We start from the raw sequence: 18989 nt of genomic DNA, 5'->3' as shown, positions 1-18989 counted from the left end.
AAACATTATTGAATCATTAATGTCCAAAAGTGATATTCAGGTCAATAATTTTGGATTAATTATCAGATTAATGGACTGCAAGTCACTTTTAATTAATTCAATAGATCGGGACCAAACGGGGTCGATCATGGAAGCAAAATAATGACAAACGGGTCATATTAGATTCGGTTGGTGATAAACCAAGTGATAATTAAATTAGAATTAATTAGCATAAACCAAAGGGCCCTAAAAAATTTTAGGCAGGATTTATGAAGCGAGGATGCCAAAAATTGACATTGAGTAAAAAAAAAACATGGGAAAGGGCTTTACAGGTACGGTTGTAGGCTAATTAGGCCTCAGTGAGAGCTGCAAGCCTTGGGCCATGTGGCCTGGGAAGCCTAGGAGCCAAGGTTGCTAACATTAGGCCAAAAATTGGACACGGGTGCCAGCCCTGCAAAAGCTGGCCTTGGGTTGCTCCTGGAAACCTAGCCAAATTTGGTTTCGGGTAAGGGCAAGCCAAGCCCAGCAGCAAATGCTGCGGGCAAGCAGGCCTAGGCGAGGTCAAAGCCCAACAAGCAGATGGGCTTGTTGCAGGCGGGCCAAGGATGCAGGACAAAGCACAGCAACAAAAGCTGCTAACACGTTAAACCTGGAACACATGGACAAGTTCAAGAAAGGCTACATGCTTTCTAATGAGATGGGATAGGCTTCAAGCCCGGGCGGGTAAGTAAGCCAGGCCGAAGGCCTGGTGTGTCCGTGTAGTTGCAGCAAAGCCCAAAAGGTTGTTGTTATGGTCCTAACGATGGAATGACTTCGTCTTGGTGGAGTGCTCAACGCGGCTAGGCTGCAGGCTAGCACGGAGGACAGTGGTAATGCCACGACGGTGGTACAGCAACCGTGCTGCATGATTTCCCAGATTTTTTTTTTCTGACTTTTCTAGGGTTTGAAAAACCCTAACATGCTTCTAACTTATTTATATGCTTTGACTCACAATTCCACATAGCAATAGAATTGCGTAATGCATGAAACATATATATATATATATATTAAAAAATATATGAAACATATACAATATATATATATATAGGAAAAAAAATATAAACATAGAGGGGTTTATGCATCATGGGGAATGTTTTCATGCTTCATGGACGTTTCAAATATCTTCATTTATTTTAAGCGTGAAAACAAATAAGAGCCCTTGAATTTTGTAGAAGAAAGCCTTCTCCTACGATCCTTCAGTTCCTTTGCTTTTGGTAAGAGCGTGCTGATAACGTGTTGTAGACCTATTTAACAGAACTATTCTAGGGGAATAGAGAGGGGGAGGTCGACGGTAATAAGACAGAGAATAGAGAGATTTAATTGTGTGGTGTGTGTTGTATCACCCCATTGTGCATTTATTTATAGTAGTAGGATAGGTTAAATCTTTACCCTTTTAGGATTACAACTCTAATAGCAATTAGACTACCAAAAAGAATATAAAAGATACTCCTAGATACACTAAGATTTACACAATCGCATTTGTATTCCAAATATGATTGCAACAAAAGGGGTGAAAAAAGTTCTTTTATAAATAAAAATCAAGAATTATTTACAATGCCAAATTAGATAAATAAATTTGTGGCAACACATCTAATTCGATCTCATCCTGCCTACCCTCTTGATTGTCTAGTTCATAAACCTGGATAACAATAGAGGGGTGAGCTTCAACAACTCAATAAGGGCATAACATTACCATAGTAAATTGACAATACTAAATTAAGTGTCATATAATCATAGAATCAAATAAAAAATCATTATCAATAACAATGCGTGAATAGAATGAAATACTCTTTGGCTATTCCTATTTATAACTCATAAAATAGAACAAACCTCTTTGTCATTCCCGTTAACTCACAAAATAGCATGTCTCATGCCATGCATTTTACCACTACAACGGTGGTCTGAATGCTCTATTCTACAAAGTAACCCCCGTAATTCAATCATCACAATTCTCATTTTATTAGCTATCTTGTTCTCCTCTTGGTAGCCAGAGTCCCCACTACTTCATACAATTTCTATAATTTCACTTTTTCCACCCTAGCTGGTACCTACAAGAGTCGAACTCAACCACTCAAAATAATATTTCCATCCACTCCAATATGCAATGACAGATGCATATAATCACCGTTATCATAACATCCACATTACTCGCAACAACAATAATATACCAAGTTCCAAACATGCAATTATAACAGTTATAAACATATCGAGTATAACACATATTTCACAAAGTTTAAATAAGACAAATACCTCAATGATAATAAGTTTCTCAAAAAATCCCTACCTAGATTCCAAAGCATTACTCCAACTCCGTATCAAAAGAGTCCAACATCTCGATCAATTCCTATTTCACAAGCGCGAGTCATTACTAAATGAATCACTTTGGACTCTGGTCCTAATTAGAGTACTTGGGACCACTAATTCCACACCATCAAATATCAATTTAGTTGAACTATAATACTATACAAAATAGTTTAGTATATATTAAACATACTATGGAGACCAAAAGAAAGAATAAACTTACGAGAAATGCTAAGGAGATCAAAAGTAAAACTCTCTGTCATCTCATATTTTTTACACACGTTTTATAACGATGACACGAGAATTGACATTAAAATTATGAGGTGGTAAATAATCCATGGAGAGTCTCAAGAGAGTATCCTCTCTTCCCAATAAGGTATAATGCGTGATGCGAGAATTATACGCGCACAAATTAAACCCTCTTTTTGACAATTATAGTATGGATGTAAGTAGGGATCGTTCTGGACCGGGGATTAGGAGGGATTGTTAACCACTTGGATTTGACTTCAAAAACGTAAAAACAAGATAAAACACTAAACTAGACTCAAAGAATGTGAAACTAAACGTTAAAACACTAAGACAAACCAAAAGACTCAAAATGCTTTAAAAACACAAACTAAATTGATTTCTAACTAAATTGAACAATAAAGTAAAGGGGGATTGGATTTGGACAACTTTAAACTAAAAATGGAAACTTGGAAACAAAACAAATTGTAAATATGGATTTGACGGAAATGAATTGATGGGAAGCTAGCTAAGGGGTTCATCTCCACATATGTTATACTTGCATACAAAATGATGTCTAATTGTTTTTCAATAAACCATGAATTCTCAACGCCCCGGGTTAATTAGGTCCGCTTAAATTAACCGTCAAGTTTTCCTTAAGTTAATGAATTGGATGATTGCATACGACAATCCAAAGCATTCCTCACAAGTTCCCTACATGAATTGCATAATAGAGATACAAGCAAGAATCATTAAGCATCATGAAAACTATAAGTGTTGACGAGGCATTCGTTACTATGATTGCATGAAACTTATGCCAAGAATATGTTTAACACGATTGTTTATAAGCAACCTCCACTACTTGTGAATATAAGTTCATAACTATTACGTGAAACTCACTTATATTCTAGCGTCAAATTCATGCATGAAAATTAAGCGTTCATTCTTAATAAACATACATAAATAGGTTATCAATCAAACAGTTAAACAAATTGAATTCACAACTTATGAAACGTAATTAAAAGTAATCAAATCATATTACAAACATAAACATAGTTTCGAATTACCCCCTAGCTAAAGGGGGTTTAGTTCCTCATAACTTTGAAATCAAAGAAACACCTAAACATTCCAACAACTCAAAACTTTGAATTGTATGAACGTTTAAGCACTCTTTTCTTCCATTTCTCATACGTACAAAACAAAGAGAATTAAAATGAAACTTTGAAATCAAAGAAACACCTAAACATTCCAACAACTCAAAACTTGAATTGTATGAACGTTTAGGCACTCTTCTCTTCCTCGTTGTTGTAGCACAAGGTTTAAGGATAGGTTGGTTGGGGGGATGGAAGTGTTGGGGAATTATGGAAATGGATGAGGATTGGTGGAAATGGAAGATGGTTTTTGGATTCTAAGGGAGAAAGGAATGTGTTTGTGGTGTGTTGTTGTGTTGTGAATGAGATGATCTTTGAATGAATGAATGCAAGGGTATTTATAGGAGGAGTGGAGATGTATATGGCTATTTGTTTAAGGTGTTTGTGGTTGCAATGATGAAGAATTGCATGTGGAAATAAAAGGGAAAATGTGGTGAAATGATGAAGTAGGAAGGTGGAAATGCATGTGAGATGTTGGAAAGGAAATGGGAATATGAGTAGGCCATGGCATGGGAGTTGTTTTGTTGGTGTAAATGTGCCATGGTTGCAATGATGAAGAATAAAGGGTGCATGTGGGGTGGAATTGAATGAATGCAAAGTGAATGAATAATGAAATGAGTTAAAGAGGGAGAATGTGGTGAAATGATGAAGTAGGAAGGTGGAAATGCATGTGAGATGTTTGTGGAATAAAGAATGAATGGTGGAAATGTGAGTGAATGATGTGCATGTGTGTGAATGCATGTGTTGATTTAAAGAATAGGTATGCATGTGAATTAGTTTGGAAAGAGGTGGGTGTGCATGTGAGATGAAATGCATATGTTTGAAATGTGTAGATGATTATGAGTATGATAAGTGATAAATGAATGATATGTGGTGAGTGATAAGTGAATGGAAATGATAAGTGATAAGTGAAAGGTTTGATAAGTGATAAATGAATGATATGTGGTGATAAATGAATGATATGTGGTGAGTGATAATTGAATGGAAGTGATAAGTGATAAATGGACTAGTTTAAAGGGCTAGGGTTTAAGTACATAGAATGGGCCTAAAATAGGTTGGTTTGCATGGCATAATATGTTTGATTGGGCTAGAGGTTTTCCATGGCTCAAAGGATTTGTTTGATTGGGCTAGGCCCTTTGTTTGATGTCCCCAAAGAGCATACAAGGCTTCAATTTCGTCCATCCTCTTTGCTCCATGATTAAGCTATCCAATCCATGCCCAAAAGTGCCCCAAATAGCCTCAAAATGCACTTTCTTGCTCCCTAAGCCCTTAGAACCTAAAAACACACAAAAGAAGCATAAAGGACTAAAATAACTATGAATTACCAACATAGATGCACGAAAACAAGCTAAGTAAGTCGCCTAAATATGCTCCTATCAAACTCCCCCACACTTAACTTTTGCTAGTCCTCGAGCAAAACAGAATAAAAACAAATAAACAAAACGACACTAAACACATAAAACACAACCTACACCTTCCAACAATCGTTTCAGGGATTTCCAATGCACATGACAAGTTAAAAATTATTATTCCCACAGAATTTAGCCATCTTTACCCTTAAGTACATTCTTAATCATAGTCACCACATACTAGTTCACAATTAAGCATTTAAAACCATGTTTTGAATGTAGTAACATGCCTTGGAGAATTTGCTCAATTCCTTACAAGATATGCACTCAATTTTCACTCAGATTTTCTAACTACACACCCTAATCTAGTCATATGTGAGAAGATTGATGTAAACATGAAAACGAACACTCACATATATGTATCACAAAGAACGCAATTTTTGGAGTTAATAAGCATGTTTAGATTATGATCTCATGAATGGAATGCTACTACTTAGACGCGAGAACCAGTGACACCATATGCTCATACCAAGTTCAAACTCCACAAATTGAAACACATAACACTCAAGATTGAAGTCACGGGTTGTAATGGGGCTTGGGGCGTGTGGATAACAAAGAAGGGATATGGAAAACAAAGGTTCTTAAAGAAATAGTGAGCAAGGCAATTGAATCAACTTAGAATTCACTTTTGAATGAAAACTCAACTTTGGAACAAAAAGGGAGACAATTTAGGGCCAGAATTGGTGTTTTGAGCCCTTACTTCAATCACTCATTCTTTCATTTTTTTTCAAGCTCTTTTTTCTTTCTTTCTTTTCTTTTCTGTTTTTCTTTTCTTTTGAAACTCAAAACATACTTAAGAACAAGCATTCCTTCTCCCACACTCATTTTCTTGCATAATGTAACTCAAAAGGAATTCATTTAAGTCATGCTCACTATCTTCTAAGAACAAAGGTGTGGATTCCTAAACTAGGCTAGGTGAGGATAATGTGGGTTGACAAAGAATAAAGGCTAAACAAAGCTCAACGGGGGTAAAACTTACAACATATACGAAATATGGGAAGTGAGGTTATTTGGCTATGGTGGCAATTACACAACTTCATCTTGAATATGTTATGTAAATCAATAACATGCTTTGAATGAAATGGGCATGAGTTCTAGCATTTGGAACTATATGATGAAACGCCTTCTAAGTAGTAACCAAGCAAAGAATAATGAGATCATGCAACAACTTTGGAAAACAAGAAATCACAGATTATACTCTCCAAAGAACGTTATAGGCTCAAGTCTCTCAGGGTTGTAGCATTTGTTTGAGTTCCTTCCTTCAAGCATGTTACATAACTAATTTTTTTCTTTTATGATTGCATGTGAAGTCATACATTATAACCATAACCAAGCATATACCAAGAGTAAATCAAACTTTTCTCCATGTTTCTAACTCTTTTTAACAGTCATGCAATTAGAAACCAAATCCTTATCATTGTGTTGGAAGGTGACCTACGACACAAAAACGACTCAAAACACTCTTTTTAGGCTTTTCAAAACATGTTTTTCAAATTTTTATGTGATTTTCGAATTTTTAAATCAAAACACACTAAACACACTTAAAAACAGCAAGAAACAACATTTGAAGTTATGGTGGATAAAACCCTACGAATTTGCATCAAAACACTTTAGTAACTCCCCCACACTTAAATCAAACATTGTCCTCAATGTTAAAAACCACACTAAACACAAACAAACATATAAACAGCAATTAAACATACTAAACATGGCAGAATGTATCTAACAAAGAGAAGAGTTTTAGAGATGCAAATCTGGTTATGGAGTGTTCGTTCCATCTTCTCCTTGGTGATTGCAGTGAGGCTTGGATCTTTGTGATTCCACAGGCTTACTCTTGAACTGCGCTGCTCCCATCGTTGATTTTCCTTTGTGCTACTCTTGAACTGGGCAGCAGGCTTCCTTTGGTCTCCCCCGAAGGTCTGAGCTTCCTCCTCTTATCTGTTTCTTTGTTCAATCTCTCCAATTCGTATTGAAGAGGGTTAGAGGATAACTCAGCAAAGCTAGGTAAGCAACCAGGGAATAGAGTCCAGATAGACTCCAAGTGCCGGCTGATTGCTTCTTTCACTTTGCCATGCAAGTAATATCAAGGACAAAGGAAAAGACAGGGAAAAAGCATGATATGAGATACCTTTGCTTTCGCCCTTGATGATATGAGATACCTTTGCTTTCGAAAAGGCAGCGAATGAATCCACATGTTTCGATCCACCGTTTCCTCTTCCTCATTCGTACTGCAGGCATTTGGTATCTTCTTTGGGGGATACATCCATGTTTGAAAGTGTGTTCTCAAGAGAAGGAGAAATCTGAGCATGTTTGAGAGGGTTGGTTGCAGCTTACATTTTCGGCCGAGAAGGAAAATTATGCATTTGTGGGTGTATACCTTGCCATGAAGGTTGATGTATATAGGAATTGTAATGGCAAATGGCAGTGCGGATGCGGCAATGTCCTCCACGCGTCTTCTGAAAAGCTGGGAGCTTTTGACAAAGTGGCACGCGTCTTCTGAAAAGCCGGGAGCTTTTGACAAAGTTGCATTCGCTTTCTGGAAAGCCGGGGGCTTTCAGCTTTGTCACCCACGTTTGTCGGCTAAAGTGTGCAGCTGATTTCTCGCCTTCCACGCGTCTTCTGAAAAGCTGGGAGCTTTTGACAAATTTGCACACGCTTTCTGAAAAGCTTGGATTGCGTCTGAAGAGCTGGCGATCTTTACGCCAGAAAATCCGGTTTTTTGAAGAGCGGTGTCTCTTCAATGCTGAATTGGTGATTGTGTCGCCTATCCTTTAATAGAGGTGATCGATCACCTCTATCTGCACACTTTGAAGACTTCCCAAAAATCATCTTCGGCCCGTCGAGATTTTCCTCCATCCAACCCTTTTCTTTTAACTTCTTGAACAATGGCTAGCTCATCCAACCCATCGAACATTTGCTTAGATTTGAGTCTAAGCAGTGACCCGGTCGCGCCTCGTCAGGGTAAGGTATGGTGCCCGTCTTTCTTATCTTCCCATGGCCCTCTTACAGATGAGGACTCTGTGATGACGGATCCCACAACGGCTACGATAGTGGCTCGGAACCTCCTCACTCCCAAAGACAGTCAGCTACTTTCAGGACGGTCCGATGAGTTGGCCGTTCAAGAATCCCTGGCTCTGAGTGTTCAGTGCGCTGGCTCTGTGTCCAACATGGGCCAACGCCTTCTTGCTCGCTCCCGTCAGGTTGAATCCTTGATGGCGGAGGTGGAGAGTCTTAAGCAGGAGATCAAACAGCTTAAGTACGAGAACCGAAGTTTGCACGTGCTTGCCAACAATTATTCGTCAGGCATGAAGAGGAAACTTGACGAGCTTGATGACCGTCAAAGGCTTGCAGCTTTCTTCCAGAGGCACCTCTTTCCTGGGTCATCCAGCGTTCCACCAAGGTTTGGGGCCTTGAATGATCTATCTTCGGTGCCTCCCGCTCCTATGCCTTCCGCTCCGATGCCTCTTGCTCCAATGCCTTCTGCTCCGAGACCTCCTGTTCCGATGCCTCCTGCTCCGATGCCTCTTGCTCCGAGAGTGTTGCCACGTAGTGGGGCCTCACGTACACAACCTTTGTGAAGACTCCATCTTTCTGCCATGTTTAGATACAATTGTAATTTATCGAAAAAATCAATGAACAAACTTTGTTTTATTTACTGTATTGGGTTGCCTCCCAAGTAGCGCTTGCTTTAACGTCGTACAGCCGGACAAAACCTTCTTAGGCTCATTTAGGACCCATGACATGGAATTTATCTCTGAATGGGGGGTGATACTTGAGATGATCCGGTAATGGTTCAAATTCTAAAGTGGGTGCCTGGATCATTAACAACATATTAGTATAAAAGAAAATTGAAATTCGGGGAGGCGGCTTACCTGTGTGCTCTGACATAAACTCAAGAATAAACACCACTCCCTTTAAAGTTTCAGGGATATTGGACTTGGCCAGATTGCATGTGAGAATTGATCCTTGTCTAATGTCCTCTTTGATGCCTTCTACATCTTCTCCAGCCACTACCTTCTCTTGAATCATTCTTCTTGGTGTACAAAGTCCTTTGAAGAATTCAACACCATCTAAAACTTGCTGTGTTGCACCAAGAATTGGAATAACATTTTGAACCTTTGGGAAGGCTTCCACGATGTCCTTTTTACTCTCTTCTTGGTTGGGAATCAAAAACCTGCTAGGAAAAGGGACATTGGGTGGAATAACATCAGAATAACATGGAATTGGGACGTCCTTACTTGTGGTGGGTGGTTTAGAGGGCTTAGGGGGCTGCAGCAAGGGTTGTTCTTCCCTTGCCGTGTGCATGTCTTCTTTCTCCTCCTCAATTAGCAGCTCCTCATCCACTTCTTGCTCTTGAATTTGTTTCATGAACTCCATAATCTGCCCAATTTGCTCCTCCATATCCATCATCTCCTTCTCGTTATTTGCTATCCGGTTGTTTTGATTTTGCAACCCTTGCGAAATAGAGGTTAGTAATTGCATAGCTTGATCACTTTCCATGGACATACTTGAACTTGATTGGAATTGTGGTGGGGGAGGTTGTGGTGGCTGCATAGGTGTTGTATAGAACTCCTCGTAAGGTTGCCAATATGCTTCTTGTTGAGCCTCCTTGGCTTGATTTTGTGACCCCTGCACCAAAGAATTTAATTCATTAAGAATTTGATTATAATCTATTGACGAACTTGAATTTAATTGAGCATATTGCATAGGAGGTTGTGGTGGGTGCATAGGTCTTGAATAGAACTCCTCATATGGCTGCCAATATGCTTCACTTTGAACTTGTTGAGCTTCCCACCACATAGAGTTTAAATGATCCCTCCAATCTCTTTGTGGACATTGATTGGCTTGAAATCCTTGCCTATATGAAGCACCAAATGTAGGGACACTCTGCATTGTGGTCCTCCCCGGCAACGGCGCCAAAATTTGATGCGAGAATTATACGCGCACAAATTAAACCCTCTTTTTGACAATTATAGTATGGATGTAAGTAGGGATCGTTCTGGACCGGGGATTAGGAGGGATTGTTAACCACTTGGATTTGACTTCAAAAACGTAAAAACAAGATAAAACACTAAACTAGACTCAAAGAATGTGAAACTAAACGTTAAAACACTAAGACAAACCAAAAGACTCAAAATGCTTTAAAAACACAAACTAAATTGATTTCTAACTAAATTGAACAATAAAGTAAAGGGGGATTGGATTTGGACAACTTTAAACTAAAAATGGAAACTTGGAAACAAAACAAATTGTAAATATGGATTTGACGGAAATGAATTGATGGGAAGCTAGCTAAGGGGTTCATCTCCACATATGTTATACTTGCATACAAAATGATGTCTAATTGTTTTTCAATAAACCATGAATTCTCAACGCCCCGGGTTAATTAGGTCCGCTTAAATTAACCGTCAAGTTTTCCTTAAGTTAATGAATTGGATGATTGCATACGACAATCCAAAGCATTCCTCACAAGTTCCCTACATGAATTGCATAATAGAGATACAAGCAAGAATCATTAAGCATCATGAAAACTATAAGTGTTGACGAGGCATTCGTTACTATGATTGCATGAAACTTATGCCAAGAATATGTTTAACACGATTGTTTATAAGCAACCTCCACTACTTGTGAATATAAGTTCATAACTATTACGTGAAACTCACTTATATTCTAGCGTCAAATTCATGCATGAAAATTAAGCGTTCATTCTTAATAAACATACATAAATAGGTTATCAATCAAACAGTTAAACAAATTGAATTCACAACTTATGAAACGTAATTAAAAGTAATCAAATCATATTACAAACATAAACATAGTTTCGAATTACCCCCTAGCTAAAGGGGGTTTAGTTCCTCATAACTTTGAAATCAAAGAAACACCTAAACATTCCAACAACTCAAAACTTTGAATTGTATGAACGTTTAAGCACTCTTTTCTTCCATTTCTCATACGTACAAAACAAAGAGAATTAAAATGAAACTTTGAAATCAAAGAAACACCTAAACATTCCAACAACTCAAAACTTGAATTGTATGAACGTTTAGGCACTCTTCTCTTCCTCGTTGTTGTAGCACAAGGTTTAAGGATAGGTTGGTTGGGGGGATGGAAGTGTTGGGGAATTATGGAAATGGATGAGGATTGGTGGAAATGGAAGATGGTTTTTGGATTCTAAGGGAGAAAGGAATGTGTTTGTGGTGTGTTGTTGTGTTGTGAATGAGATGATCTTTGAATGAATGAATGCAAGGGTATTTATAGGAGGAGTGGAGATGTATATGGCTATTTGTTTAAGGTGTTTGTGGTTGCAATGATGAAGAATTGCATGTGGAAATAAAAGGGAAAATGTGGTGAAATGATGAAGTAGGAAGGTGGAAATGCATGTGAGATGTTGGAAAGGAAATGGGAATATGAGTAGGCCATGGCATGGGAGTTGTTTTGTTGGTGTAAATGTGCCATGGTTGCAATGATGAAGAATAAAGGGTGCATGTGGGGTGGAATTGAATGAATGCAAAGTGAATGAATAATGAAATGAGTTAAAGAGGGAGAATGTGGTGAAATGATGAAGTAGGAAGGTGGAAATGCATGTGAGATGTTTGTGGAATAAAGAATGAATGGTGGAAATGTGAGTGAATGATGTGCATGTGTGTGAATGCATGTGTTGATTTAAAGAATAGGTATGCATGTGAATTAGTTTGGAAAGAGGTGGGTGTGCATGTGAGATGAAATGCATATGTTTGAAATGTGTAGATGATTATGAGTATGATAAGTGATAAATGAATGATATGTGGTGAGTGATAAGTGAATGGAAATGATAAGTGATAAGTGAAAGGTTTGATAAGTGATAAATGAATGATATGTGGTGATAAATGAATGATATGTGGTGAGTGATAATTGAATGGAAGTGATAAGTGATAAATGGACTAGTTTAAAGGGCTAGGGTTTAAGTACATAGAATGGGCCTAAAATAGGTTGGTTTGCATGGCATAATATGTTTGATTGGGCTAGAGGTTTTCCATGGCTCAAAGGATTTGTTTGATTGGGCTAGGCCCTTTGTTTGATGTCCCCAAAGAGCATACAAGGCTTCAATTTCGTCCATCCTCTTTGCTCCATGATTAAGCTATCCAATCCATGCCCAAAAGTGCCCCAAATAGCCTCAAAATGCACTTTCTTGCTCCCTAAGCCCTTAGAACCTAAAAACACACAAAAGAAGCATAAAGGACTAAAATAACTATGAATTACCAACATAGATGCACGAAAACAAGCTAAGTAAGTCGCCTAAATATGCTCCTATCAATGCGACTAACAACAAACCATTAATTTCCATACACATTTTAAGTTTTTTTTTTCTTTTGTTTTTGTTCAAGTAATTTCTTAGAACTGAGTATTGCGTGCTAGGTCGAGGTTTTTACATGCCCATTAAGTCCTCCATAAACCACTCAAATTCATGTCCAAACGACTTGCACATAATTTCAAGATAATAAATCAAAATCAAGTGTTGATAAAATTATGCAAAACGAAATTTTTTCTTGTTATTATGTATGAGGTTTTCAATGTCGAAATGTCCAAAGTGATCACCTTGTCAATGTCTGCTATATCATGTAATTAAGCATAGAAGAAAATAGAAGTATGATAGGACCAGAAAATAGGAGCCTATGAATGCCATACTTCGAATCTTCCAAACCCCAAACTAACTCATTCCCAATGAATGCTATTGAGTTATTCAACCGAGCGGTACTTTATGTGTCAGAATATAAGTAGAGAAAAATATATGGTTTTTGTGTCCCTCTATTTATTTTATAACACGCGAAGTACATGCTTGAATACTGGATACTCAAAAAAATTTCTTCCTACTTACAAAGTTGAAAGATTAATATCATGTAATAATTCCTAGTCGCCATCTCTCTCTTATAGAGAATACACTTACAAGCTTGGTGAATTAATTATTAAGAGGTGATTTTCTCATTCATTTTTTCTCTTTCATTTTTTCTCTTTCATACTCCTCATTCTTTAAGTCCCTTATATATTTCATAAATCAATCTCCTTGTTTTAACATCAAATATCCGGCAGCTGTCTTTGCTTCTTTCTTTTCTTTTTGTTCATGTAAAGGTACGAATCTATATTTTTTTTTAAATTAAAAATAAAAGTAAAAATAAAAGAGAACAAAAAAAATAGAAATATGTGGTAAACGATTGAAACTACATTATTTTATAATATAGACTATTAACAAAATTTTATTTATCAACTAAAACAGATCGAAAAAAAAAAACAATTTGGTTCTTTATTTACATTTCAATAAAAATATCACAAATAAAATAGAAATATAAATTGGGGAAATTTTTTTGTCAATTTTTATCCTCTTACCCAAATGTGACCATAGTTTTACTCTTCCACTTTCTCCTCCCACTTCCTACTTTTTACCTTTTTTATTTTATTTTTCATTCAATTAAAACTATTTAATTCCAATTTTTGTTATACACATATAGTATGCGAGTTTTATCACGAAAGGAATGTACACCACATATCTAAACGCATTTTATCTATAGCCAATTTTTATTAATACTTATTTGACATGGAACCGATTATTGCATGTTATTGTTAGTTCAAGGTAATAGGTAAAGATGGATATATTGATGGATATCCATGGATATATCGATATTGATATTAATATCGGTTGTTTTAGACGGAACTTGTGAAAATTTGAAATGAAGTTTTAAGGAATGTCAAACATTGTTTTAGAAAAAATTACAAGAATTTCTCTTATATTTAACCGATATGTGAGAAATGTCGACGAAATCTGTCGATTTTAACTTAAATTCAAGAGTTTCTCCTATATAGGGTGAAGGTTAGACTTCACTCTTATTTCTATTTCTTTCTCTAATTTTACGAATATTTTCACAAAAATATAGATCGTATTGAAGAAATTTGAAACGTTGATTCAAGGATCCTGCAAGGCCATTAAGTCATCTATGAACGCCCCACTCGAATTTATGTCCAAATGACTTGCACTTAATTTCAAGATAACAAAATTATCAAAATCACGTATTGATGAATTTATGGAAATTTCTTCTTTGTTGAAAATGCTGATGGGCAATGAATGCCCATAATGTTTTGGTGGAGTTTTTCAATGCCCTCACAGATTAGTTTTTAACATTGGCATTGTTTATGACTACACACACACATTGTCAATTCCCATAACAAATTGAAAACTGACTTTGGGAATGCAGGATATCATATTGTCAAAAAGTGTGTTGTAAATTTCAAATGTAGTAATACGAGTTGCTATATAAATAAAGCACTCGACTGCAATCAAAAGATACAGAAAAACATACAGAGAAATATACAGACAAAAAGAAAGAAAGATCAATAGCATCATCTATTTCTTCGTCTTTATTTGTTATCCTCTTGTGCTATAATTTTAGTGTGACATTTTACATTTGCCTCGCACCTATCATTAAAAGGTTATCTCTCTAACTTTGACATATTTATAACATGTTATCAGCACGAGTCTCTAAAATATAATCCTTCTCTCATTTCTCTTCGCCGAACGAAAGAAAAAAAAATGTTTCCCCTAAGGCTTTTACTGTTCATCTTCTTCCTCTGCCTCAACTGCGCGGTATACCTTCGCGACGAACTGTTTGCTCCATGCCTGCTCCTAGTTCTCAACCTAACGGTTACATATATCTTTGATTTCTTGTTTGGTTTGGATATTGATTACTAACCCAGTGTTTATGTTAATTTTACTGCAATCCAAGATGGTGCGGTATAATCGCCCATCTTGAACTGCAAATTTATTCTTACTGCGATCCAAGACGGTGTGGTATCATTGCCTATCTTGGACTGCAGATTTAATTTTACTGCAAATTTTAGGTGGAGCGGTATAATCGCCCACCCTACCCTGCATATTTCAATTTGCCTGCTATTTAATTTCATTGCAATTTTAGGTGGTGCAGCATAATCGCCCACCCTGCTCTGTGTATTTAAATTTTCCTGCTACTTGAGTGGTGCGGAATAATCTCCCATTCTATGTTACATTATTTCAATGAGAATGGTGCGGTACAATCACCCTCCCCATTTACCCTGAAAATCTCGAGCCAGAAGTTTCGAGTGCTTATCATTTTGGCCTGAAGATCAAAATGAAAAATTTGTAAGAACTAGAAGTTCTAACACTATATTCCTCCAGGAATACATATTATTGCAAGTTCTTACACATCTCATTTTCTTTCAGAAAAGAAAATGGCGAACTTGGCAAAGCTTGAATTTGCTGCCCTGGATATTACCGAGAAGAATTACCTTACCTGGGTACTGGATACCAAGATCCATCTGGAAGCAGGGAATCTTGGAGCTACCATCAGGGAAAAGAGTAGCTCATCCTCTCAAGATCAGGCGAAGGCCATGATTTTCATTCGTCGCCATCTTAATGAGGCGCTAAAGAGCGAGTACTTAACGGTTGAAGATTTATTAGCTCTCTGGAATGCCTTGAGAAACAGATACAATTACCAGACAACGGTGATTCTTCCAAGGGCCAGCTATGAGTGGACTCATCTGAGGATCTAGGACTTCAAGTTAGTGGCAGAGTACAATTCTGCGTTGTTTAGAATTACCTCTCAGATGAAGCTCTGTGGGGATACTATCACTGAGAAACATATGCTGGAAAAGACTTTCAGCACATTTCATGCCTCTAACGTGCTCCTGCAGCAGCAGTATAAAGCGCAAGGCTACACTAAGTACAACTAGCTGATATTTGTGCTCTTAGTAGCTGAACAGAACAATGAGCTCCTGATGAAAAACCATCATTCCCAACCTACTGGATCTGCACCATTCCCAGAAGTGAATGCTGCTTCCCTTGAAGTGAACGCCACATCCTCTGGTGGTGATAATCATAAACGAGGACGTGGCCACAAGCGAGGTCGGTGGAATAGGAAAGGCAAGAACCATGGAGTTCAGTTTCACAACCAGGTTCCTAGGCATAATTCAGGCCCGAACTTTAAAAATGTGAATCGCCACAGAGGCAAAGCTCATATGAACAATGCTCCCAAGAACTCTAAAGGAGCCTGCCATAGGTGTGGTGGCAATGGGCATTGGGCGCGTACTTATCGTACCCCAAAACATCTAGTGGATCTGTATCAAGCCTCCCTTAAGGAGAAAGGTGTCAAGACCAATTTTATCGACCAGGCTAGACCAATGGATATACCTGATCCAGTGTTTGACTTATCAGGGCAGTTGCACACAACCCACCTAGATGGTTCAGAATTTATTGTGGAAAAGGGGAATGAAGTATACTGGTCCGACTAAATCATTTATGTTTAATGTACTTTTATTATGCTGAAAACTAGCATTTCAGTTCAATAAAAGTGGCATTTCCTATTATAAATTGTTTGTTAACTGTGATTCCATTTACTCAGAAAGCATGGATAAAAACTGTGGTTATTCTCAGAACATGAGAAATGGCGAAGATATTTGTCTTGCAGACAGCGCAACCACACATACAATACTTCATGATCGAAAGTATTTCTCAAGCTTAATACTTACAAGAGTAGAGGTAACAACAATATCAGGACCTTCAGATGTAATTGAAGGTTCAGGGAAAGCCCAGATTATGTTACCAAATGGAACAATATTGTCCATACAGAATGCATTGTATGCTACTCGATCTACTCAAAATTTGTAGAGTTTCAAAGACATACGTTTAAATGGATACCACATTGAAACGAAAAGTGCAGAAAATATGGAGTATATATGCATTACCTCCAATGATACCCAGAAGCATATATTGGAGAACTTGCGTGGTATGTCGAGTAGATTGTATTATACATACATAAGGACAATTGAATCACATGCTGTCATGAACCAGAAGTTCATTGATTCAAAGGTTTACATGCTTTGGCATGACCGTCTAGGTCATCCAGGATCCACCATGATGCGTAGGATCATTACCAACTCTAATGGACATCCATTAGTGAGCAAACACATTGCTATCTTAAATGATAATCCTTGCAAAGCTTGATCTCAAGTGAAGTTGGTAATTAGACCATCACAACTAAAAGTTGATGCTGAATCCTCATCATTTCTGCAAAGAATTCAAGGGGACATTTGTGGGCCTATTCAACCATCTTGTGGACCATTTCGATATTTTATGGTTTTGGTTGATGCATCTACCCGATGGTCACATGTTTGTCTCTTGTCTACTCGGAATGTAGCCTTTGTGAGACTTCTTGCTCAAATAATTAAGTTACGAGCACAGTTCCCAGATTATCCCATTAAGTCAATCCGACTTGATAACGCTGGTGAATTTACGTCTCAAACCTTTGATGATTACTGCAAGACATTGGGCATTAATGTTGAACACCCTGTTCCTCATGTTCATACTCAAAATGGTTTAGCAGAAACATTGATCAAGCGGCTTCAGTTAATAGCTCGCACTCTACTTATGAAAACCAAATTGCCAATCTCTGCATGGGGACATGCCATCTTACATGCTGCATCATTGGTTTGATTGAGACCTATAGCCAACCATCAATACTCCTCAATACAACTCGTGTTTGGACATCAGCCAAACATTTCACATTTACTAGTTTTTGGTTGTGCTGTTTATGTGCCTATTGCATCGCCGCAACGCACTAAAATGGGACCTCAGCGTAGACTGGGAATTTATGTGGGTTTTGATTCACCATCTATCATTAGATATTTAGAACCCTTAACAGGTGATATGTTTACAGCTCGTTTTGCTGATTGTCACTTTGATGAGACAATCTTCCCATAATTAGGGGAGAAAAGACCGTTCCAGAAGAACGGAAAGAGCTAACATGGGTTGTTCCCACCTTGTCTCATTTTGATCTTCGCAGCATTCAATGTGAAAATGATCGTTCATCTTCAAAGCATTGCCGATCAAATGCTAGATGTATTTAATGATGCTATGAGAGTGACAAAATCACATATACCAACTGCAAATGCACCTGCAAGAATTGATGTCCGTGTTGGACAAAATAAAGTGGCAGCGAATGATTCATCTGGTGCATGCCTAAAGCGTGGTAAACCCCCAGGTTCAAAAGATTCAGCCCCTTGAAAGAGAAAGTCGAGGGTACAGCTGAATCTAAATGAAATAATTCAGGAAGAGAAAATGAATGATAAATCCATAATTCATGATTCTGGACTTCCAAAAAAAGAAAATGTCCTTGATGAGACACATGTCCCTGAAGAGATAGAAGTACATGAAAGGAAAGAAATCTCCATAAATTATGCATGTACAAATGAATTGTGGGATCGGAATGAAATAATCATCGATGATATGTTTGCATTCGCAGTAGCCACTGAAATCACCTTAAGTGATGATATTGAACCCCACTCTGTTAATGAATGCAAACAAAGACAGGATTGGCCTAAGTGGAAAAATGCAATCCAGGCAGAATTAAATTCCTTGGAAAGGCGGAATGTTTTTGGACCAGTAGTCCAAACCCCGCCTGGTGTAAACCCTGTGGGTTACAAATGGGTATTCACAAGGAAATGCAATGAGAAAAATGAGATTGCAAGATATAAAGCACGACTCGTTGCACAAGGCTTTTCTTAAGGACCTGGAATTGATTATGAGGAGACATACTCTCCTGTAATGGACACAATTACGTTCCGTTACTTAATAAGTTTTAGTGGTTTCAGAAAAACTTGACATGCAACTTATGGATGTCATCACTGCGTATCTATATGGAAAATTAAATACTGACATATATATGAAAGTCTCAGAAGGACTTAAGTTTCCTAAAACAATTAACAAACCACGAGGTACGCTCTCGATCAAATTAAGGCGATCATTGTATGGGCTGAAACAATCTGGACAAATGTGGTATAATCGTCTTAGTGAGTATTTGATCAAAGAAGGGTATATCAACAATGT

Source organism: the organism of the source record quoted next, unplaced genomic scaffold, assembly GCF_019419815.1.
Source record: "Pyrus x bretschneideri cultivar Hongxiangsu unplaced genomic scaffold, Pyrus_bretschneideri_v1 Contig2, whole genome shotgun sequence".
Lineage (NCBI taxonomy): Eukaryota > Viridiplantae > Streptophyta > Magnoliopsida > Rosales > Rosaceae > Pyrus > Pyrus x bretschneideri.
The sequence above is the reverse complement of the archived record's forward strand: the minus strand, read 5'-3'. Positions refer to the sequence as shown.